This window comes from Schistocerca americana, chromosome 5, assembly GCF_021461395.2.
Source record: "Schistocerca americana isolate TAMUIC-IGC-003095 chromosome 5, iqSchAmer2.1, whole genome shotgun sequence".
In the NCBI taxonomy this organism is placed as follows: domain Eukaryota; kingdom Metazoa; phylum Arthropoda; class Insecta; order Orthoptera; family Acrididae; genus Schistocerca; species Schistocerca americana.
In genome coordinates this window covers 262794833-262819249 of record NC_060123.1, presented here as the reverse complement: position 1 = coordinate 262819249, position 24417 = coordinate 262794833, and the positions used below count along the sequence as shown (strand labels likewise).

General features: G+C 41.6%; 1 pseudogene; it reads left to right on the top strand.

Moving 5' to 3' along the window:
- The first annotated feature begins 24093 nt into the window (after nucleotides 1-24093).
- LOC124617164 lies at nucleotides 24094-24211 on the top strand (annotated as a pseudogene).
- The last annotated feature ends 206 nt before the right edge of the window (nucleotides 24212-24417 follow it).

Below are 24417 nucleotides of genomic sequence, written 5' to 3'. Positions count from 1 at the left end.
GGCGTGTACTTTAAGATCGGCTGACTGTTCAAGAAACATCAAATATAATGTGTTTTGTGCCTTGCAACGTAACTGAAAACGATGCTGGGTTCTGTTAAAGCTGTATTATCTAAGGAGACCGGAGATATATAGATTTCCATGCCAGTGCGGAAAAACGTAAATTAGCCAGGAGTATTACTCTGTTGAAGATAGATGCGCTGAACATAGACGTAGTGTCAGATTGGGTCAGCTAGTAAAGTCTGATGCTGCTTAAAACTGTCTAGAAATGGTAAATAGCGTGAACTACGGAGAGACAAAGATACTCGTAATTTCGTCCGCCTCCACTTACTTGGACTTCATCATTAAAGAAGCAGCCGAAATACATGTAAGTAACTACTTTATTGATAGAGACATGGGATTTCAAATTAGCAAGACATGGGAACCAACGTTGGCTGTACTAAGGCATCGTCGGCCCAGGCGAACGAATCCGAGTCAACACAGACACTATAAGTGGGCAGCGATCAGCGGTTCCGTTTTTCCGGCGTCGCGCATGCGAAGACCGTGGCCAGTTTCTTCAGCTGGGGGCATTGGATGTCGTCACCCTGCATGATTCGTCTACGATGACTTGTACCCTGTACCCTGCGTTTTTCTACCGAGTCAGCACATATAATGCCGAGCGATTGCAGCAAGCACCTGGAAATAACGAGCAGCTGTCTCGTTGAAATATTGTGCATTTTCACAACGTTATCCGACGCGACCAACTACTGAAGCTATATACCTTTTTACTCTCGAAACACGTTTTACCTTCTACATTAAGGCATCATCAGCCATTTTAATTTGGAATAACACAGCTTGTGGCGGTACTAGGCAGGAGGGTGAAAGGATGGAGTTCCAGTGACACATTTTGCACGTTTATTAAATCAAAACTTAGAAAAAATACATAACAGATCACTTTAGATCGTTCCTTAGAGCGTTAGAGTAAATAACTTTCAGCTGAATTCTTGAAAGCAGAGACAAGGTTAACGGATGAACAAAGGCAGAAATAAAGTTTACAAGAAAAATGACTCCGCCTGTCAACAAGGGATTAACAACTGTTTACGCACCAAGCTTACTTGCGCTTTATTAAAAGTACAATTTGATGGCAGTGAAGTCCAAATTTGGAGAATATAATTTTAAAATTCAAACATATAAAGCCTTCCCTTTTATAATGAACTTAGTTTGTTCCAGGTTTGAGTCTTGGACAGTGTTGCTCAGTAGCTGCCTGTTACGACAGATCCACCTGGAATCATTACACATGTGGACTGACGAACAATCATTCCTCGCCATGGTATGTTACATCAAAACTGAATAATATGGTTGGTATAACTAAATCCATCAGAGAAACTGAAATAAATGTGTTGACTTCTTAGAGAGCGCAATAACGAAGGAAAATTTACTGCGCAAATTTGGAATATTTCGAAAATCAACCACTTTAGGCACATTAATCAGTAACAAATCATGCCAACCAGAAATCCATAAAAACGAATGTTTTTCACCCGGTAATATGGTGATTAATTAAAATTCAAGTTCAAGAACATGAAATAAAAAAAAAAAAATCTGCTGTACTAGAAAACGTAAAGAACTTTAGAGCACAAACAACTACAAAAATATACAGTCAGATACTGAAAGATCCAAAAAGAATCAGCCATACCAGAAAAAGTAAACAATTGTAATTCACAAACAATGAAAGAAAAGTAGAGACAGAAACTGAAAGTTAAGCCAAAATAAGGCTAAAATGAGATCACTCGAAAAAGAGAGAAAACCAAACGCAATAGTAAGTTCATAGTTCTGCACTATTATGGAATCATATCTCATAAAACAGACTCCTAATATAAAAACGCAAATATCAGTATTGTATTCGATATTGAAAACAGCATTAGTGAAATTATAACACACACCTCCGATACCAAAGGAGTATACAATGGGCAAACTGGTTGAAACTTTCGGATTCGTTTCAATGATCAAATTAAATCGAGCGATAACAGGTCTCTACACTGCACATTCAAACCAACAAACATAAATTGAAAAATATTAGGGAAAAAACGCAAATTTTGCGTTTTGTGAAGTAAAGGAAGCAGTTTATACAACAAAACTAAATTTAAAATTTAATCTTGCCAAGCCAAATTTTCTTATGTTGTTGTTGTTGTTGTTGTGGTCTTCAGTCCTGAGACTGGTTCGATGCAGCTCTCCATGCTACTCTATCCCGTCCAAGCTTCTTCATCTCCCAGTACCTACCGCAACCTACATCCTTCTGAATCTGTTTAGTGTGTTCATCTCTTGGTCTCCCTCTACCATTTTTACCCTCCACGCTGCCCTCCAATACCAAATTGGTAATCCCTTGATGCCTCAGAAAACGTCCTACCAACCGATCCCTTCTTCTAGTCAAGTTGTGCCAAAAATTCCTCTTCTCCCCAATTCTGTTCAATATCTCTTCGTTAGTTATGTGACCTACCCATCTAATCTTCAGCATTCTTCTGTAGCACCAAATTTCGAAAGCTTCTATTCTCTTCTTGTCCAAACTATTTATCGTCCACGTTTCACTTCCATACATTGCTGTACTCCATACAAATTCTTTCAGGAACGACTTACTGACACTTAAATATATACTCGATCTTAACAAATTTCTCTTCTTCAGAAACGCTTTCCTTGCCATTGCCAGTCTACATTTTATATCCTCACTACTTCGACCATATCAGTTATTTTGCTCACCAAATAGCAAAACTCCTTTCCTACTTTAAGCGTCTCATTTCCTAATCTAATTCCCGCAGCTTCACCCAATTTAATTCGACTACATTCCATTATCCTCGTTTAGATTTTGTTAATGTTCATCTTATATTATCCTTTCAAGACACTGTCCATTCCGTTCAACTGCGCTTCCAAGTCCCTTGTTGCCTCTGACATAATTACAATATCGTCGGCGAACCACGAAGTTTTTATGTCTTCTCCGTGGATTTTAATACCAGCTCCGAATTTTTACTTTTATTTCCCTTACTGCCTGCTCAATTTACGCATTGAATAACATCGGGGATGGGCTATAACCCTGTCTCACTCCCTTCTCAACCACTGCTTCCGTTTCATGTCCCTCGACTCTTATAACTGCCATCTGGTTTCTGTACAAATTGTAAACAGCCTTTCGCTACCTGTATTTTACCCCTGCCACCTTCAGAATTTGAAAGAGAGTATTCCAGTCAACATTGTCAAAAGCTTTCTCTAAGTCTACAAATGCTAGAAACGTAGGTTTGCCTTTCCTTAATCTATTTTCTAAGATAACTCGTAGGGTCAGTATTGCCTCACGTGTTCCATTTCTACGGAATCCAAACTGATCTTCCCCGAAGTCGGCTTCTACCAGTTTTTCCATTCGTCTGTAAAGAATTCGTGTCAGTACTTTGCAGCCGTGGCTTACTAAACTGATGGTTCGGTAATTTTCACATCTGTCAACACCTGCTTTCTTTGGGATTGGAATTATTATATCCTTCTTGAAGTTTTTATGTTAATAATTGTATTTTATTTTACGAACCATTTTATTTCTTACAGTTAACTCTACACAAATACACACACAAATGCAAAGTCATAGTATATGAAATAGTTACTCCATCGTTAGCTTTAATCTTTGATCAATGTAACACCTCTGCAAATGTCAAGCTGTCAAACGAACGACATAGCATATGAATCAACGCATGTAGAAGACACAGATTTAATGACTGTGCCATTTCAGTACATGTGGTATAGTTTACTATTGCGTATCAGTGTAGTCCCAATAAGTTTACATTAACATTAATACATTTCTGTCCGTGGATGGAATCTCCGTATACGAAAGGAAAAGTCCCGACGGACTGACAGACTCGCTGACTCATTATCGCCCAGTCAAAACCACTATGGATAGAAACTTGAAATTTAGAAAATTGAAATTAGGAGAGGATGTGGATCTTATACTGTAGGCAGCGTTTACAAATGAATTGTTCGCAATTTCACCCCTAAGGGGGTGAAATAGGGAATGAAAGGCTTTTTGAAAATATATCGCTGTTAAGGGAGTTTTTAAGTTATAACTACAGAACTTGGTATTTGATTTCTCGGTTAGAAATAAAAAAAAAACGAGTTTCAGGATTTTTGTAAATTCAACCACTGAGGCGTAAACTAATAAGTGGAAGTTTTTAGGAAACGAATCATTATTAAAGATTTACTAAAGTATTTTTAAAGCTACAGCTACGAAAATTGATATTTGACCTCATGATTAGAAATAAAAAATACGTGTTTCACTGTTATTGTAAGTAAATTCAACACCCTAAGGGAGCGGAAAAGGGGATGAACGTTTTATGGATTTATTTCATTATGAAATCATTTTCAAAGCTGAATCTATGAAACTTTGCATTTGGCTTCTCTGTTAGGAATAAAAAATACTTTTTCACTGTTCTTGGAAATTTAACCCGTAATGTGGTGAAATAGGGAATGAAAATTTTTGAGTAAATGTTTCGTTGAATCAAAAAAAATTTTTAAAGCTAAGTCTGTAAAAATAGATATTTCGTTTCTAAGTTACATGTAAAGAAATATACGTTAGGGGATGAAAATTTCTGTGGAAATGTCACCACGAGTAAGTGATTAACAAAAACCTTGAACTATGGCCAGCAGAATCGCTTTTTGGTGAGGAGTACCCTCGGAAAAGACCAAATTTGTATGACCATAATTAGCGTGAAAAGTTTAGAAAATATTTCAGTGTGTGAACAATATAAAAATTCCATTAAGAAAACACTGTGGGGCCCATACAGTCTACTACAGGAAGGATGCAGCGGGCGTTAAGCTAGTATAATATAATCTGTTTGCACTTAATCACAAAATCACTTGAGAATGGCCCAGAAAGCTCAAACTGGCTGCAAACTAACAAAATTGTTACAGCAAATGTAGAAAATTCTACCTTTACTTAAAACAACCTGATGTAAAAATACAAGACATAACAATATATTACGATTTAAATGAAAGTGACACTGAATATACGAGTAGATAGACATAGCAGGATGTGAATTAGCAGATCGGAAGTGCAGGTCTACATCTACATCTACATCCATACTCCGCAAGCCACCTGACGGTGTGTGGCGGAGGGCACCCTGAGTACCTCTATCGGTTCTCCCTTCTATTCCAGTCTCGTATTGTTCGTGGAAAGAAGGATTGTCGGTATGCTTCTGTGTGGGCTCTAATCTCTCTGATTTTATCCTCATGGTCTCTTCGCGAGATATACGTAGGAAGGAGCAATATACTGCTTGACTCTTCGGTGAAGGTATGTTCTCGAAACTTTAACAAAAGCCCGTACCGAGCTACTGAGCGTCTCTCCTGCAGAGTCTTCCACTGGGGTTTATCTATCATTTCCGTAACGCTTTAGCGATTACTAAATGATCCTGTAACGAAGCGCGCTGCTCTCAGTTGGATCTTCTCTATCTCTTCTGTCAACCCTGTCTGGTACGGATCCCACACTACTGAGCAGTATTCAAGCAGTGGGCGAACAAGCGTACTGTAACCTACTTCCTTCGTTTTCGGATTCTTCCCATGAATCTCAGTCTGGCATCTGCTTTACCGACGGTCAACTTTATACGATCATTCCATTTTAAATCACTCCTAATGCGTACTCCCAGATAATTTACGGAATTAACTGCTTCCAGTTGCTGACCTGCTATTTTGTAGCTAAATGATAAGGGATCTATCTTTCTATGTATTCACAGCACATTACACTTGTCTACATTGAGATTCAATTGCCATTCCCTGCACCATGCGTCAATTCGCTGCAGATCCTCCTGCATTTCAGTACAATTTTCCATTGTTACAACCTCTCGATACACCACAGCATCATCGCAAAAAGCCTCAGTGAACTTCCGATGTCATCCACCAGGTCATTTATGTATATTGTGAACGGCAACCGTCCTATGACACTCCCCTGCGGCACACCTGAAATCACTCTTACTTCGGAAGACTTATCTCCATTGAGAATGACATGCTGCGTTCTGTTATCTAGGAACTCCTCAATCCCAATCACACAATTGGTCTGATAGTCCATATGCTCTTACTTTGTTCATTAAACGACTGTGTGGAACTGTATAGAACGCCTTGCGGAAGTCAAGAAACACGGCATCTACCTGTGAACCCGTGTCTATGGCCCTCTGAGTCTCGTGGACGAATAGCGCGAGCTGGGTTTCACACGACCGTCTTTTTCGAAACCCATGCTGATTCCTACAGAGTAGATTTCTAGTCTCCAGAAAAGTCATTATACTCGAACATAATACGTGTTCCAAAATTCTACAACTGATCGACGTCAGAGATATAGGTCTATAGTTCTGCACGTCTGTTCGACGTCCCTTCTTGAAAACGGGGATGACCTGTGCCCTTTTCCAATCCTTTGGAACGCTACGCTCTTATAGAGACCTACGGTACACCGCTGCAAGAAGGGGGGCAAGTTCCTTCGCGTACTCTGTGCAAAATTGAACTGGTATCCCATCAGGTCCAGCGGCCTTTCCTCTTTTGAGCGATTTTAATTGTTTCTCTTTTCATCTGTCGTCTATTTCGATATCTACCATTTTGTCATCTGTGCGAAAATGTAGAGAAGTAACTACAGTGCAGTCTTCCTCTGTGAAACAGCTTTGGAAAAAGACATTTAGTATTTCGGCCTTTAATCTGTCATCCTCTGTTTCAGTACCATTTTGGTCACAGAGTGTCTGGACATTTGTTTTGATCCACCTACCGCTTTGACATAAGACCAAAGTTTCTTAGGATTTTCTGCCAAGTCAGTACATAGAACTTTACTTTCGAATTCAGTGAACGCCTCTCGCATAGCCCTCCTCACACTACATTTCGCTTCGCGTAATTTTTGTTTGTCTGCAAAGCTTTGGCTATGTTTATGTTTGCTGTGAAGTTCCCTTTGCTTCCGCAGCAGTTTCCTAACTCGGTTGTTGTACCACGGTGGCTCTTTCCCATCTCTTACGATCTTGCTTGGCACATACTCATCTAACGCATATTGTACGATGGTTTTGAACTTTGTCCACTGATCCTCAACACTATCTGTACTTGAGACAAAACTTTTGTCAGGTACTCTGTAATCTGCTTTTTGTCACTTTTGCTAAACAGAAAAATCCTCCTACCTTTCTTAATATTTCTATTTACGGCTGAAATCATCGATGCAGTAACCGCTTTATGATCGCTGATTCCCTGTTCTGCATTAACTGTTTCAAATAGTTCGGGTCTGTTTGTCACCAGAAGGTCTAATATGTTATCGCCACGAGTCGGTTCTCTGTTTAACTGCTCAAGGTAGTTTTCAGATAAAGCACTTAAAAAAATTTCACTGGATTCTTTGTCCCTGCCACCCGTTATGAACATTTGAGTCTCCCAGTCTATATCCGGCAAATTAAAATCTCCACCCAGAACTATAACATGGTGGGGAAATCTACTCGAAATATTTTCCAAATTATCGTCTTTGTTGTAAGCTTATAGAATCACACTTATGATGGAATTTAAAAAGTGATTCGGCTACAGATCATGCTATTATGACGATATTTACAGCTCCCTGTAGGCGCTGCTCGATACTTCCCATGCTAACAAATATTATTTGTAGTGCAATGTATCTTGCTACCATGTAGACACTGTAGCAGGGGTTCTGTGATTTATCCATGGAGTTATAGGTGACGGAAGGTGATGGTTGACTGAGAATCATCACATACAGTAGACAGTGTGCTATATGGGGAGGTCATAAGAAATGTACTACATTCCGCATTCAGTACATTGGCTTTCCAGATCTATAGTGTTACGCTTTCTGGTAGAAATTATGTTTGCGAAATGGAATCAAGTCTCTTCATTCAACCACATACTTGGGTTGCATTCTGTGGCAGTTTCTTTTAATGATTACAGCCACTGGTGAATCATATTTGTGGCACTCTCGTATCTCGAAACGACTCACCTCGTTCGTACCTATCTGCTAAACACCCTATAAAGCAGAATTGTAACTTTTCCTCAGCCTCTGCTGCACCCTCTCTGGAGCATTGTTCATGTGATCATTCCAATTTCAGTGTCTACATGATCATCGAGACTGGACCATGGGTCACTGAAAACGTATCACGTGGCCGGATGAATCTTGTTTTTTGTTATGTCTGGTCGTGCCCGTGTACGCTGTCATTTAGGACGACGGCTTCTCGAAACTCGCAAAGCGCGACTGGCTCATGGCGTTGTGCGCACTATCATGCTATGTGGGACATTCAGTTGGGCTTCAGTTGTACATGTGGTAGTGGTTCAAATGGTTCAAACGGCTCTGAGCACTATGGGACTTAAACGCTGAGGTCATCAGTCCCCTAGAACTTAGAACTACTTAAACCTAAATAACCTAAGGACATCACACACATCCATGCCCGAGGCAGGATTCGAACCTGCGACCGTATCAGTCGCGCGGTTCCGGACTGCAGCGCCTAGAACCGCGTGGCCACCGCGGTCGGTTGTTCGGTACAACCTCCATGTGTCGTAAGGTCTTTCTTGAAGTCCTGCATTCACTGTTTTGTGTATTTGCCAAGCACACATGCACCTTCAGATGTTCCCACCAGCACTTCTTCCGATCTACGATGTTCAGGCATACAAAATTCATATTTTGTCCATCGAATTCTTCTTGAATTCATTTTCTTGACAGTGTTCGATTGTCTCATCAATTCGAAGAGCAACTCGTAATTTGTTCACTTCCAGCCACCCGAATCTCGTGCAAAGCTGAATTTCAAGATTTTTTCATAAATTTCAGTAGCTTATCATCTGCCTTGATGACAATCAGTATCGCTGGAACTATAAGTGCACTGTGTGCTTAGAGTCCAGTTTTGCTGGAGAGCGTGTCTGATGTGATTGTCAATTTCGTGTTGAAGTGTATTGTGTATTAGTACGCAGCTGTTAACTCTTCAACTGCAAGTTACTGTGATTAATCGCTCTAGCGTCAAGAACAAGACGAACGTTACAGCCAGGTTTAACCACGGCTAACAGCAGACTACAGTGATAACGAAGACTCAGTAGCGTATCGGGCTAGGGTTTTATGTATGTCTTTACTAACAGCTTCTCGCTTAGAACACAGGACGGAGTAAGATGTATGTCAATAGGTTTCGTCGTTCGTGCGGACCTCTTTTATTTTGTCCTACACCAAGCTGCCCTGCCGTCCCACTGATGCAGGCAAATTTTAAAGAATGGACCACATCCTCTTTACCTTAGGCTCGCCATGTTATTGACGATGCTCCCAGAACAGCAAATTTTGTCTAGGAGTGAGCTTTATCACTCATGTCGTGATGGCTTACAAGGAGGTGGAGGAGGTTTGGAAGATACAGTGACTGTACTAGCGTATGTTCCTCATCCTGTGGATGCGTGTTTCTAAACTTACGCAGCGGAAAGAGGCAAGTCTGTATTTATGTGAGGACACTATTTTCTGCCCAGCTGAGGTGCCTGTCGTAGTTATACCTACATCTGCATTCGTGTATTAATTTTAATATCCAAAAAATGTTGTGACGTTGTACGTTGCATTTTACCGTGTAGGTTGCACCTGATGATGCGGCTGTACGCTGAGAAACCGGTTGTGTTTTAATAAACAACAATTTTACCATCTGTTAGCGTAGTTTCTCCTAACATCATGCCTTTCAACAACTTCTTACTGTTCCACCAGAAACTGTACGTTAACGGAGTGCGTAAGATGCGCACTGGTGACGTGAAAAAATAAAACAGAGTACATAAAGCAGCTGTTGTTGCGTTCTTATTTACCTCAAGTAATGAAACTAAGAGGCCAACACAGATGTGCGTTAACGTCTCCGTAACGCGCTTTTCTGGAAGACTGAAATTTCTGTGCATTATTTCAATCACAGTGAAACGTCCCCTTTGAACAATTATACATGACTGTCCTTAAGCTGATACACAATATTTTTTTAGCGCAACGCAATCTGACTTTCAAAAATCCCTACAAAAGAATGGCCCTGACTAACATTAAGCTATAAGTTTCACAAATCACTTACCTCACAAAAATCTTCGCTACTCAAGCTACTGCAATACAGCGAGCGCCACTACTGCCAGCTAAATAAAAGATTCAAACTACTGAAGGCACTAACTACTGATAGGGACAGTTAGCAAATGAAAGATATTAAAAGAGAACAAACAATGTATTTACCTTAATATCATCAAAAGTCATAATACATATAGCAGTTCGTCACAAATTACAAAACTCCGCCATCTCTCTCCCCACATCCACCACTGCTGGCGGCTCACCTCCAACTGCGCAACGCTACGCGCTGTTCACAGCCAGCTGCCCAACACTACAATGGCAGACAACAATGCAAACTAGCCACAGAATGCTCACAGCACGGCCAGTGATTATCCTACAGAGCGCTACGTAACGTTGCCAATAAGAAAACATAAACAGCCTACTTACAACAGAAAGTGTTCGTTAAGACTCACAAGCTGCGTAAGTTGTTAGAAATGTGGAACATCTTGAGAACCTTGCCAGTGGTACTGGATTCAGCGCTTGTCCTGCACCTGTTTTGTTTTAAGATTACACAAAAAAAGGGTCTGCTTTCAGCTGCAAATTGTCATTTCTTGAAATACGTGTTTCGGGGTTTCAAATCATAACGATCTGGATATTGGAACTTTGTGAAACCTCAAAACTAGTCATTTGAAGAAATAAAAGTTTACGTCTTGAAACTAATTTTCTTTTTTGTGTAAAATGGAACATCTATTCCTCAACACACTCCTACCCGCATCCCTGCACCTCCCCAAGTAACCGTTAGCAGACAGCCTAAGATAAACGGAATAGATAACAAAATTTAAAAAAAATTACTAATAAAAACTAAAAGAGGCTTTTTCTTTTCAGACACATCCAGCGGAGAGTAGCCGGAAATAGTGAATCGTTTCCAAAAGAAAGAATATTTCGCTGCGTTTGTTGGTGCCTTCAGTGGGAAGCACAAAATTTTTTTTGAAAACAGTAACAGTTCACTGCACAAAATTGTTAGTAAAGGAAGAACGTTACCACCCAAAACGTGGGCAGCCTTTTGCTGTGCTCAGTCTAGAATTTTTAGAGACCATAAGGACTTTCAAGATGACAGTAGCGACGTTTCACGTATCGTGTAGGGAATGATCGAAGGTGAGTTGGCAAGCTGTGTAGTAGTTACTGTGAAGTCTTCAGAGATGGATGGTCACGAACGCTCGGTCTACAGTATTCGAAACAAAGCTAAGTAGCGTACTGGATTTTACGGTCACTTGTCGGAAGAATAATGAACGGTAGTTCGCAGGTAGGGAATGTCATCCGAGATTGAAACGTTCGTGAAAGTTAAAGTTTTATTCGAATCTCGTAGTGTTATTCAATAACATCTTTAGAGAAAGGATATAGTAAACTAATAGTAATATATCAATCCCTTGTTCGTAATGAACTTCCCCAAAATATTATCAAATAATACTAATGTTGAAACAATCAGTCACTGACAGGACGAGGAGTAATTATCAACGAAACGAAGAACGATCAAGAACCTCACACAATGTATGTACGACAAGCATATATACATATATATATATATATATATATATATATATATATATATATATATATATATATATATATATATATACAGGTTTTAACATTTGTCAGAGGGCTGGCTGTTTCCTCATTTTAACATTTGTCATGCTGATCCAGTTTTAAGACTTCCACCATATTTTATATCTTTCACTGAAAATTATTTTATGCTGTGTCGGCTAGTGTTATTTAACGACAGCGTAAGATAAATTTTATTAGTTTTTTAAATATTTGCCGGTGTTAATACCCTAGAATTTGTGCGCTCGAAACTCAAATGACAACAACAGCACCAACACCACCAACAACAGAAACATAATCCATCGACTAATAGTTCCGTTATATTAAAACACAGGGCTCTCCAGTCAGTACAGATGCACCAACAATTCGGTACCTCGCTTGACGGGGATGTCGTCAAACATTATATTTTCCTTTGGTGACTATGGAGTGCACAGTAGATGATATTTAAAAAAATGGTATATTAAAGAACATCCTAGAGCAGCATGAATGCGTAAAGAAGAAGACAACAGGGCATGAATAAGTTTCAACGAAATCTTTATCCATTTGTGATATCAAATAACCTCGAACGATGATGATGATCGAAGAGGCAAAGAAAGATTTGTTTAGATGAAGAACAAGTGACATACTTCCTTACAATGGAAGAAACTTAATGACAGTTCGCAGAGAAATTTTCCACTGAAAGAAATGTGCACCGAAAATGATGTAGTCTTCGTCCAGAACTTGCTACAAAGGTTCAGAGGAGAACTGAAACAGATCCAGCAAGAAACTGTTAGCCACCCAAGAGAGGTTCTGAGAATTCGCTGACAGCTTAATCCAAGGCTGTTAGCGGTAATCTGAGAAGGAGAAACCTGATAACTTTTTCGGATTAGAATGCAAACTTTGTGCGCCTGATCTCAGCTCTTGGTATTCGGGTTAATACCTGCTTTTCATAGCGGTATTCGTGTAGCCCATGAAAACAGGTCTGTTTATACTGAAGCAAAGCCATAACGGCGCATGGACGTTTCTTCCATTACTATCCGTAAATACCATCCAGTTTGAGAATTTCACGCGGCACCGACGAACTAGCTAGTGGAACGTTAGAAATAAAATTCTGAGTGGCAAATATTGTTCCAGTTATTCGTATAAACATAACTGTCGTATTATTTTAAATTATTCTGCTACTATTTGACTGCAATATTTTGTATTTTATTCTCAAACAACCCAGATTTTAGCCTCAGGTCATATTCACAATGGTGTGGCGCGTAGCTGTTTATTGAGTAGCAGATTCACATAAAGGCTGTGCTATAGGATCCAGAAATGAAATTCTGCAACTTAGTTAGGCGTTTTAGAGTTGTCCTCACTTTTACTAATGACAGATTTGGACTAAATGACCAGACATGTGTTTCTGACCAAAATTTATGTTTCATACTAGTCTGATGTCATTTGACATGTAAATAAATTAATGTACTTTATTATGGCCTAAGGTAGAAATTGGGATTGTATAACGATAAAATAAAAGTTATTTAAGTCAAATGGCGGCAGAATCATTCAAAAAATTTACCATGACTGTGGCTCCAGCTAAAATAAAAGTTATCAATAATTGATCTAGCTCATCTGCAGACTGAAACGTAAGTCATACATATAAATGAATTTCTGAACTTGTTGGTAATTTTGTTCGGGTATATTATAATCTTCTAAATGCAAAGCTTAATCCCTCTGAAAGATTTACGGAATGGGTGTTAAATGACGGAGTTATACGTCGAAACCTTTGAAATTTTCTACCGGTGTATTCGTGAAAGTCGATACACCAGTGAGTACTTCATACTTTTGAAGAAACAGTTTTAATGTTATCAAAGAGTCATGTTCCAATCTTTTAACAATGACAACCAATCTGAACTTACTTAGCCTGGGGCAGGATACCTACAGTAGATGAGTAACATCGTAAACACGAAAAGTGACTACTTATAACTTCATAGTAATACAAAGAGATGAAAACACGAGTCTTAATGGTGTAAAGTTTCCACGCTTATGGCACTGTAAATAATTTACTTCTTTCTGGAGAGAGACTACCAATTAAGAAGACATAAAAAGGCTCAGACCGTACATACCTAAGTAACTTCAACTACAGCAGCTTCCTTTCTTGTATACGTTGTATACACTACATTTTGCCAGGCCAAACTGATGGTATACGAACAACGCCAATAACTTCTACCCTATTGACGTAACAGAACGTTCTTATAAGGTAGACTGAAGTCTTAATGATGTTGCTCCTCTAAGAAATGTACATTTTATTTTGGTAAGAGAGTTGATACTAACGACAACTGACGAAACAGATTAGTAAAATAAATGTCGTGTGACTAGGTCCTCCCGTCGGGTTGACCGTTCGCTGGGTGCAAGTCTTTCGATTCGACGCCACTTCGACGACTTTCGCCTCGATGGGTATGAAATGATGATGATTAGGACAACACAACACCCAGTCCCTAAGCGGAGAAAATCTCCGACCCAACGGGGAATCGAACTCAGCCACTTAGGATTGACACTGTCGCACTGACTACTCAGCTACCGGGGGTGGACAACAGATTGGTAACATGACCATTATGAACTGCTCCAAATTTTGAGGAAATGACATTATGGCTCCCGTAAAAGATTGACTTAAATGTTCCATTAACTTTAACTTACAGCACTCATCTGCCCATTAATACTGTAACGGCTGCAATAGTTGGACGTGGTTAACACAACGAACCTCTTAAAAGTACCGTAATTCATTTACAAAACGTGATTCTTGTCATTACATGAGCTGGAGCACGCTGTACATACAGCAACAAAAAAGAATCGATACTGCTCTCGTTATTAAGGAACATGCAGTCGTACCGCGTTAGTGAACAGTAATATGGCTATGGTAATCCTGGCAAAACGGCAATTAAGTTAGGTATTGAAGTATGCGATACTAATGGTGTCACAATCCAAGATGACGTCTACTTGACTATGAAGGTGTGGGTTGCCAAAATGCAGGGGTACGCTCAATGAGCTTTCAACCTGAAATATGCACATATGACTTCATCTAGAGATAAATGCAGTAATTTTGAGAATTGGCAAAAGATTGGGACTGAAGCCCTCAGATGTTAAGTGCCGTAGTGCTCAGAGCCATTTGAACCATTTAAGTCATTTTTTGCAAGTGATTAAAGAAACTTTCCAAGTTCTATGGACTCACAAATTATATATTTGCCCATGCAAATTTTCAGTATTAATTATTAAAATACACACAGCTCGCTTATTGACACGTTTTAGTCAATAAACCCACTATCCAATAAACTGTATCCCATAACGCATACCCCATAACCAATGACTCATAAGATACACCTAGCACCTAATGAGTAATCCTTAGCACATAATGCCTGATACCTAATGCCGAACATCTAACGCCTAGTTCCTCGTGTCTAACGGAATACGAGTAACGCTTGACGGCTGTCCGATAATGCATAATGGTTATGGGTTAAAGGTTATGGATTACATGTTATGGGTTAATGGGCTACAGGTTATGCGTTATGTGGTTTATTATTAAAGTAGTGCCAATACGCGAGCTGCATGTATCGTGTAAGTAATACAGATAATTTGGATGTGGAAATATTAAATTTTTAGGGTCCATAGAGCTTGCCAAGTTTGTGAAATCTCTATATGTAAAAGGCAATGTCTGACTGGCTCATTCACTGACTCATCGCATCCCAGCCCAGTCCACTACGGACAGACACCTGAAATATGGCGAGGGAGTTGTTCGTATACTGTAGGCGTCGTTTGAGAAGGGATTTTTCGAAATTCCACGCTTGAGGGGTGAAACAGGGGACAACAGGTTTTTTTTAAAAAAAATGTCGTTATTAAGGCAATTTTGAAACTACACCTATGAAAATTGGTATTGTGTTTCTCGATCAGGAATGAAGACGTACGTGCATTTATAGAAATTTAACGTCCACGAGAGTGAAATAGAGGATAACAGTTTTTCTGAAAATAAATCATTATTAAAGAATTACTGAAGTATTTGTAAAGCTACTTATATGAACATTTGATTTGCCTTCTCTGTTAGATAAAAAATTACGGATTGGATTTTTGTTGGAAATTCAACACTTAAGGAGGTGAAATAGGGGGTGAAAGGTTTTATATAATATTTCATTCTGAAAGCATTTTTTAGCTAAATCTTTGAAACTTAATATTTGGATTCTCGGTTATAAATGAGAAAAAAATACGTGTTTCATTGTTTCTGGAAATTCAACCCTTATGTGGGTGAAATACGGCCAGACTGACTCAATGGCTCATCATCGCCCAGCCCAAACCGAAATTCCACTATGAAGTGGGAGAAGTAGGAGATGAAATTCTTTTTTAAAATGTGTAGATGTTATACCAATTTTGAAACAAGAACTACGAAAATTATTATTTGGCTTCTTAGTCAGAAATTTTGAAAAAAAGTGTTTCAGCATTTTTGGAAATTTCACCACTGAAGTTAAGTTTCAAAAAAATGCTCAAATACTTTTTTTTTCTACCACTAAGTCCCCCCATTAACCATTGACCTTTCTGTTAGTGATTGGGAAGGGGTGGGGGGAGGCCTTACATGCCTCAGCGATGTAGATAGCTGTGCCGTAGGTGCAGCCACAGCGGAGGGTTATTGTTGAGAGGCCAGACAAACATTTGGTTTCTGAAGAGGGGTAGCAGCTTTTTCAATAGTTGCAGGGGCAACAGTCTGGATGATTGACTGAACTGGCCTTGTAACGCAATCAAAATGGCCTTGCTGTGCTGGTACTGCGAACGGCTGAGAGTAAGAGGAAACTACAGCCGTAATTTTTTCCGAGGCAGTAAGCTTTACTGTAAATGATGTTGGCATCCTCTTGGATAAAACATTCCGGGGGTAAAATAGACACCCATTTGGATCTCCCGTCGGTGGCTACTCAGGAGGATGTCGTTATTAGGAGAAACAAAACTGCCATTCTACGAATCGGAGAGTGGAATGTCAGAACCCTTAACCGGTCAGGTAGGTCAGAAAATTTAAAAATGAAAATGGATAGGTTAAAGTTAGTGAAGTCCAGGACTTCTGGTCTGGTGAATACAGGGTTATAAACACAAAATGAAATAGGTGTAATTCAAGACTAGGTTTCATAACGAATAAAAAATAGGAACGCGGATAAGCTACTATGAACAGCATATTGAATCCATTGTTGTAGCCAAGATAGACACGAAACCCACATCTACCACAGTTGTACAAGTTTATATGCTAACTAACTCCGGAGATGATGAAGGCATTGGAGATAAAAGAAATAATTGAGATAGATAATGGAGACGAAATTTTAATAGTCATTGGAGTCTGGAATTCGATAGTGTTAAAAGAAAGGAAAGGAAAAATAGTAGGTGAATACGTACTGCAGGAAAGAAAGGAGCCGGCCGATGTGGCTGAGCGGTTCTAGGTGCTTCAGCCTGTAACCGCGCGACCGCTAAGGTCGCAGGTTCGAATCCTGCCTCGGGCATGGATGGATGTGTGTGATGCCCTTATTCCAGTTAGGCTTAAGTAGTTTTAAGTTCAGGGGGACTGATGACCACAGATGTTAAGTCCCATAGAGCTCAGAGCCATTTGAACCCTTTTACTGTTCATTCAGTTCAACTGATCCTGTAATTCTTCTCCACTTTCACCGAGAATTGCAACGTCATCAGCAAATCCTGTCGTAGATATCCCTTCAACCTGAATTTTATTCCCGCTCTTGAATCTTATTTTTATTTCTGTCATAGTTTCTTCAGTAACAGATTGAACCGTAGAGGCGGAAACTGCACCCCTTTCTTGCACCCTTTTTAATACGAGCACTTCGTTGCTGGTCTTCCAATCTCATGGTCCTCTCTTCGTTTTTGTATACATTGTACATCACGCGCCTTTCCCTGAAGTCTACTCCTGTTTCTCTCAGAATTTCGAGCATCTTCCACCATTTCAAATTGTCGAAGGAATTTCAAAACGAGTATCTTGATTTTCTTTAATGCAACTTTCATTGTCAACCGCAAAGACAGAACCGCTCTCCGGTGGCATCACCGTCCCTGAAGCCAAACTGATCGTTATCTAACAGGTCCTTAACTATCTTTTTCATTCTTCTGTACATTATTGGCAACAGCTTGGGTGTATGGGATGTTAAACTGATTTTGCGATAGCTTTCGCACCTATCTGCCCTTTCCAGATTCAGAACTATGTGGATGGTAATATTCTGAAAATTTGTTGGCACACCGCCAGTCTCATAGATTCTACACATCTACTTGAGTAGTCGTTTAGTTTCTGCCCCCCCCCCCCCCCCCCCCAATTATTTTAGAAATTCAGATGAAATGTTATCTACCCCTTGTAGTTTATTTAATCTCATGCCTTCGAGAGTCTTCTGACTCTAATACGGGATCCCCTACATCTTCCTTACCGACTCCAGTTTCTTCTTCTATCAAGCCATCAGCGAGTCTTCCCCCCTCGAAGAGGAATTCGGTGTACTCTTTCTACCTGGCATGTCCGCCATTTCTTCTGTGTTAAACAGTGTATTTACCTCTTCACTCTACCGCTAGAGGGCACCGAACCGTAGGGTGTAACATAGTGCTGTGTTACGTAACTATGTCGGTGCTTGGGTAACAGCGTGCGGTAGCGTAATCGAGTTTCTAACTGCAGAAAGCGTTCCTCCATCAGATATCCGTAGAAGAATGAAACCTGTATGTGGTGGTGATTCTGTCAGTATCAGTAATGTGCGAAGACAGGTTGTTCGTGCTCTTGATGAAGCAGTGGAAACAGTGATCTTAATCTCAACGTGTGTGATAGAGCTCGGATGGGCGACCGCATGCGGCAACCGACGATATTTGACGGATTCGGCTTGAGGAATTCATCAGAAGAAATTATTGGAGAACGCAGACACAGCTCGCTAGCAAGTGTGGCGTATCACAAGAACGTGTATAGAACTGTGGTATAGAAAACTCTTTACACGATGGATGTCTCGAATGCTCAATCCTGATATGAAACAGATTACATTTCACATCTCTCAACAATTTCTTTTACGTTTTGAGCGTTTGTCCTCTTTCAACAATTTCTTTTGGGTTTTGAGCATGACGATGATGGGTTCCTTAACAACATTGTGTCAGATGATGAAAGCTGCGTTCACCATTTTGACCCCGAGAGCAAGGGATCATCAGTGGAGTTCAGCCATAAATGTTCACCGACACAGAAAAAGTTCAAGTCCATGCCATCGGTATGTAAAGTCATGCTCACAGTGTTCTGGGATGTGCAAAGTGTGATGAATTTCGAACTGAAGTCTGAAGGCACCATCATAAACTATGCAAAGTATTGTGAGACCCTCACAAAACTGAAAGCACGGATTCGAAGAGTTCGTCTGCACATGGAGCACCTTCTCCTTCAGCATGAAAATGCCAGACCACGCACGAGTACCGTGGCATCTGCGACAATCAGACGCCGTGGGTTCACTGTCAGCGATTATCCTCCATACAGTCCCGACTGAAATCTGCTGGGGACACTTTCAGTGAGGGGTTTCAATGTCTGTGGAGCCATGGCAGCCCATTCTTCATCAAGGACCAAACTGGAGAAGAAAATAATATCGAATGCTAGGATCGGGAGCGAAACTGGCGTTTAAATTCATCCAAAGGCGTTGCATCTGGTTCAGGACAGGACTCCGGGCAGGCTAGTCCATTTCAGGAATTTTAATGTTTTGAAAGTGGCTGCGCTTCAGCAACTGTGCATGCAAGACGGTCAATGGATGGAAATAATAGCCAACCAGTTGCCAAATGTAGGATTGTTATAGATTGACCATGGTTCGACAGTTTTAAAACTACCTTCTTAAGAAGGTATTGTTCGTAGAATCACGTATTATCTCTATCCCATTGTGAACCGTTGACATCTAATAGATGTGGGTGTCATCCACTTAATCACTCTTTAAAATTCATAATTTAAACGTATTAGTTGTACAGTAGGAAGGTTGACAATGGAAGCAAGTCTAAAGAAAAATCAAGACACGTTCATACGATTTGTCGAACTGTAAGAAGCGTTCAGCAATGTAAAATAACGCAATATGTTCGAATTTCTGAGAAAAACAGGGGTAAGCCATGGGGAAAGACGGGTGATACACGATATGTATAAGAATTAAGAGGGAAAAATTAGGCAGGAAGACCAAGAACATAGCGCTCGGATGAAAGAAAGTGTAAGACAGGTATGTACTCCATCACTCCTTTGTTCAGTCTTTACATCGAAGAAGCGGTGATGGAAGTAAAAGAATGGTTCAGCAGTGGTGTTAAAATTCAAGGTGAAAAGATTTCAGTGATAAGATTCGCTGATGACATTGGTGTCTTCAGTGCAAGTGGAGAGGAATTACAGAACGTGTTGAACTGAATGAACGGCCAAGTGAGTAGAAAATATGGATTGAGAGTAAATCGAAGAAAGACGAAAGTAATGAGAAGTAGCAGAAATGAGAACAACAGGAGACTTAACATTAGGACTGATGGTCACAAAATAGACGAAGTTAAGAAATTCTGCTACCTAGGCAGCAAAATAACCCATGATGGACGGAGCAAGGAAGACGTAATAGGCAGACTAATAGGCAGACTAACACTGACATAGAGGTCTGCTGGAATCAACTGTAGGCATTGTATGGTAGTGAAACATGGATTGTGAAAAACCGGAACAGAAGAGAATCGAAGCATTTGAGATATGGTGCTGCAGACGAATGTTGAAAATTAGGTGGTCCGGTAGGTGAGGAATGAGGAGGTTCTCCGCAGAATCGGCGAGGAAAGAACTGTATGGAAAACAAGAGAAAAAGGGACGGGATGGTACGACATCTCTTAGGACGTCGGGAAATAACTTCAGAGCTCTAGAGGCAGGCCGGCCGTTGTGGCCGAGAGGTTCTAGGCACTTCAGTCTGGAACCGCGCGACCGCTACGGTCGCAGGTTCGAATCCTGCCTCGGGTATGGATGTGTGTGACGTCCTTAGGTTAGTTGGGTTTAAGTATGTTAAGTCCCATAGTGCTCAGAGCCATTTCAACGATTTGCTAGAGGCAGAGAGCTGTAAAGAATAGAAACTGTAGAGGAAGATAGAGATTGGAATACATAGACAAAAAATTGTGGACGTAGGATGCAAGTACTACTTTGAGATGAAGAGGTTGGCGCAAGATAAGAATTCGCTGCGGCTTGCAGCAAAACGGTTAGGAGAATGATAATTAAAAAAGAAAAAGAAAAGAAATAGAAAAGCAATGTGCATTCTGAGTTGCAGCACCACAATGTCTTAATTTGGCTCTTGAACAAAAAGGACGGACGACCACTTCTTTATCGTGTAATATATTGCCCCTAATTTTTGTGACACTTTGCGTTTCCTCATGTATAACTACACACAGTGAGCCTTCGTTTTATTTATTTTTTTTTTTTTTTGAGTGAAGTTGAAATACAGCGTCACTGGTGCCTCACGGTCTTACTGTCTTGGTGGATCGTACAACTGTTCCATTCGACAACGATGCCATTATGTCAATCCAAAGACATCACCCGAGTGCACGTTGGACGTTGGTGGTGGAACCTGAAATCCCGTACCACTCTCTGACGGTGGAAGTCCAGGTTGCAGGCAAGAGGTAACATAGCTACTAACTATATTACGTATCAACGTTGCTGGTTTACGATGGTCGACACCCATCGAGTGGTCAAGTCAACACTAACGCTTTATGAGTGGCCGTAACAGGGCTATCGTTAATCATGGTCGGCATCGGAGTTCTCAAGGATGGTGAGAGGTACAGAGTGTCGGAACCAGTGCCGGAGAGTCGTGGTGCCAATGATTTGTAAGCCAGCGACCGCGTCGCCTGGGCCTTCTACTTTGACACAGAGACGCTTTGCCTTCTCTCGCGTGGTCGTCTTGAGAGTGGCCATGTCTGTTTCCTTGTGGAGGGTAGCCACCCTCATGAGGGGAGGGGCATGCAGGCTCCACCGAAGCACCTTATTCTGCAGGCGCTAGAGGGTCTGCATCCGGGAGGGACGAATCGTAGCCCAAGCTGTGGAGCCATAGGTGAGGGAAGGGTGGATAACAGTCCGGTACACAGCCGGAGCTTGCTGTCGAGGTTCAGTTCCCTCCTGGCGAAGATTGGGTACAATGATTTTTATCGGCTTGAGACCTTTTTGAGTTACATATTCCGCATGGCGATGGAAGAGCAGTTGTTTTATACATCCGGACACCTAGATATTTGGTATCAGGGGACCATGGGATCTGGACACTTGCAGTAGTGACTTTACATTAGTGAAATAGACTGCCGTAGTTTTGGAGGCATTGAGGGCAATCTTGTTGGAACGACGCCAGGTCACTGTCACGTCCACCTACCTCTGAATGCGAGCAATGAGCTGGTCTGCGTTGCGGCCAGTGGTATAGAGGCGCCGTATCATCGACGTATTGGGCCAGGTGGCAATGTAGGAGGACTGGCATATCATTAACATAACTGTTAAAAAGTACCTTCGTAACTACTACGATGCCAAAATTGCCCAGGAACTCACAATATTAATCAAATGTGAAAATCAACTTTGGTTGTGCAGAAAGTAGAGCTAGGATCGCGAACCGACGAGAAGGCGCCTGCTTCTCTTCCTAAACCGTGCCGAGGTAAGCCGCGAGGCCCTGGCCGGTCCTTTAAACTTTAAAGCGTCCCGGGAGACGCCGGTCCCCTGAATGGAGTGCGCAAGGTCACCCGCGGCAGGTGCAGCGGCCCGTCCGCCTCGCCAGCGACGCCTCTGCTGGCTGCACTCGGAAACAGGTGGGCGGACTCCGCTCTCCGTCAAGCCGGCTTCTCCTCGTAAAGGAGACTCGCTGGAGCGAAATGTCAGGATATGTAAATGGCTCGTAAGTTAAGATAAAAGTTTTCTGGGTATGGTACAGCGTCGTAATGTAAAATAACTGTCACTGAATAAAACCGACGTTTCGGCCACAGCTGCAGCGTTCTCCGTTTGCATCTACTGCTTGTGGCAGTTCCCTTCCAAAAAAGGAGGAAGTTTCTGTGTGACAGTAACTGGATAGCCTAGAATCCTAGGGGGTATTAAAACTAAACTCCGACACTCGCCCTGTAGACCATACGATGTCAACCGGCAGCAGTGTCATCCTCTGCCATTGGGCGTCGTGCAAGTGTAGCATGGAGAGCTGGAGTCATCACACCGCTCTTCCGGCAGTTGCTGACCTTGCGAGACCTTGCAGCCGCCACTTTTCTTTCAAGGAGCTTCTCAGTTGGCATCACTAGGCTGAGTGCACTCTGTTCCGGTGTTTCCACCACGGAAAATTCCCTGGCAGAACTCGGAATTGAGCCCAGATCTTCTGGGTCAAACGCGGGCACTACAGTAAAGCATAAATATGATTTAACGCGGAAGAACCACCACATTAATGAGCCTAATTAAAAACCCTTTCGGAGACCTATGTTAACCAGCATCAGAATGCATACGAAATCTTCAACGCTGAGATTCAAATGGTTCAAATGGCTCTGAGCACTATGGGACTTACCGAGCGAGGTGGCGCAGTGGTTAGCACACTGGACTCGCATTCGGGAGGACGACGGTTCAATCCCGTCTCCAGCCATCCTGATTTAGGTTTTCCGTGATTTCCCTAAATCGCTTCAGGCAAATGCCGGGATGGTTCCTTTGAAAGGGCACGGCCGATTTCCTTCCCCGTCCTTCCCTAACCCGAGCTTGCGCTCCGTCTCTAATGACCTCGTTGTCGACGGGACGTTAAACACTAATCTCCTCCTCTCCACTATGGGACTTAACATCTGTGGTCATCAGTCCCCTAGAACTTAGAACTACTTAAACCTAACTAACCTAAGGACATCACACACATCCATGCCCGAGGCAGGATTCGAACCTGCGACCGTAGCAGTCGCGCGCAACGCTGAGAAAACATCTGAATCGAAAGTATAAATTCCGGACATATTACTGAAAATAAAATGAGCACACTTACAAGTAAGTTCAGTCCGTAAAATTAACTATTGATCACTGGGTTAAAAACATTGTGGGTGCTGTGCCTTGTAGAACTAACTTCCTTAACTACTTGAAAATTAACAATGATAAATGTAGTCCTACCTGATGCAACCATAAACACATTGCTCCAGAATATATACAGTGAACATACATAAAACCGACAGATTTCAGGATTCCTGACATGAAACGGAGGAAAAATTGTCCTATGAATATGTGTCCACAAATGCATCGTTGCCACGGTGGGTGGCGCTAACGAATCAAAGTTCCTTTGACCGTGTGTTCCTTGTGTGTTGCAGGCTGTGTGATCGCCGCAGCGTACTGTAAGCAGAAGAATGTGCTGGTATAAGAACAGATATTCATGGCGGGAATAAGTCCAGAGTGTGCTTGTGTACGGCGAAGCAGATGAAAACAGTCGACAGACAGCGCGCTGTACCAGAGCAAGTACCCTCACAGATGCCAAACACATCACACAACATTTCAAGTCTTTTTGTACGTTTGGGTCCTTTCAGACAGACGAACCTGCAGGTAGGCGGCGGACCGTGTTCTATAGCATACCAACGGCCTTGCCGCAGGTGTAACACCGGTTCCCGTCAGATCACCGAAGTTAAGCGCTGTCGGGCTGGGCCAGCACTTGGATGGGTGACCATCCGGTCTGCCGAGCGCTGTTGGCAAGCGGAGTGCACTCAACCCTTGTGAGGCAAACTGAGGAGCTACGTGACTGAGAATTAGCGGCTCCGGTCACGGAAACTGACATTCGGCCGGGAGAGCGGTGTGCTGGCCACATGCCTCTCCATATCCGCATCAAGTGACGCCTGTGGTTTGAGGATGACACGGCGGCCGGTCGGTACCGTTGGGCCTTCATGGCCTGTTCGGGAGG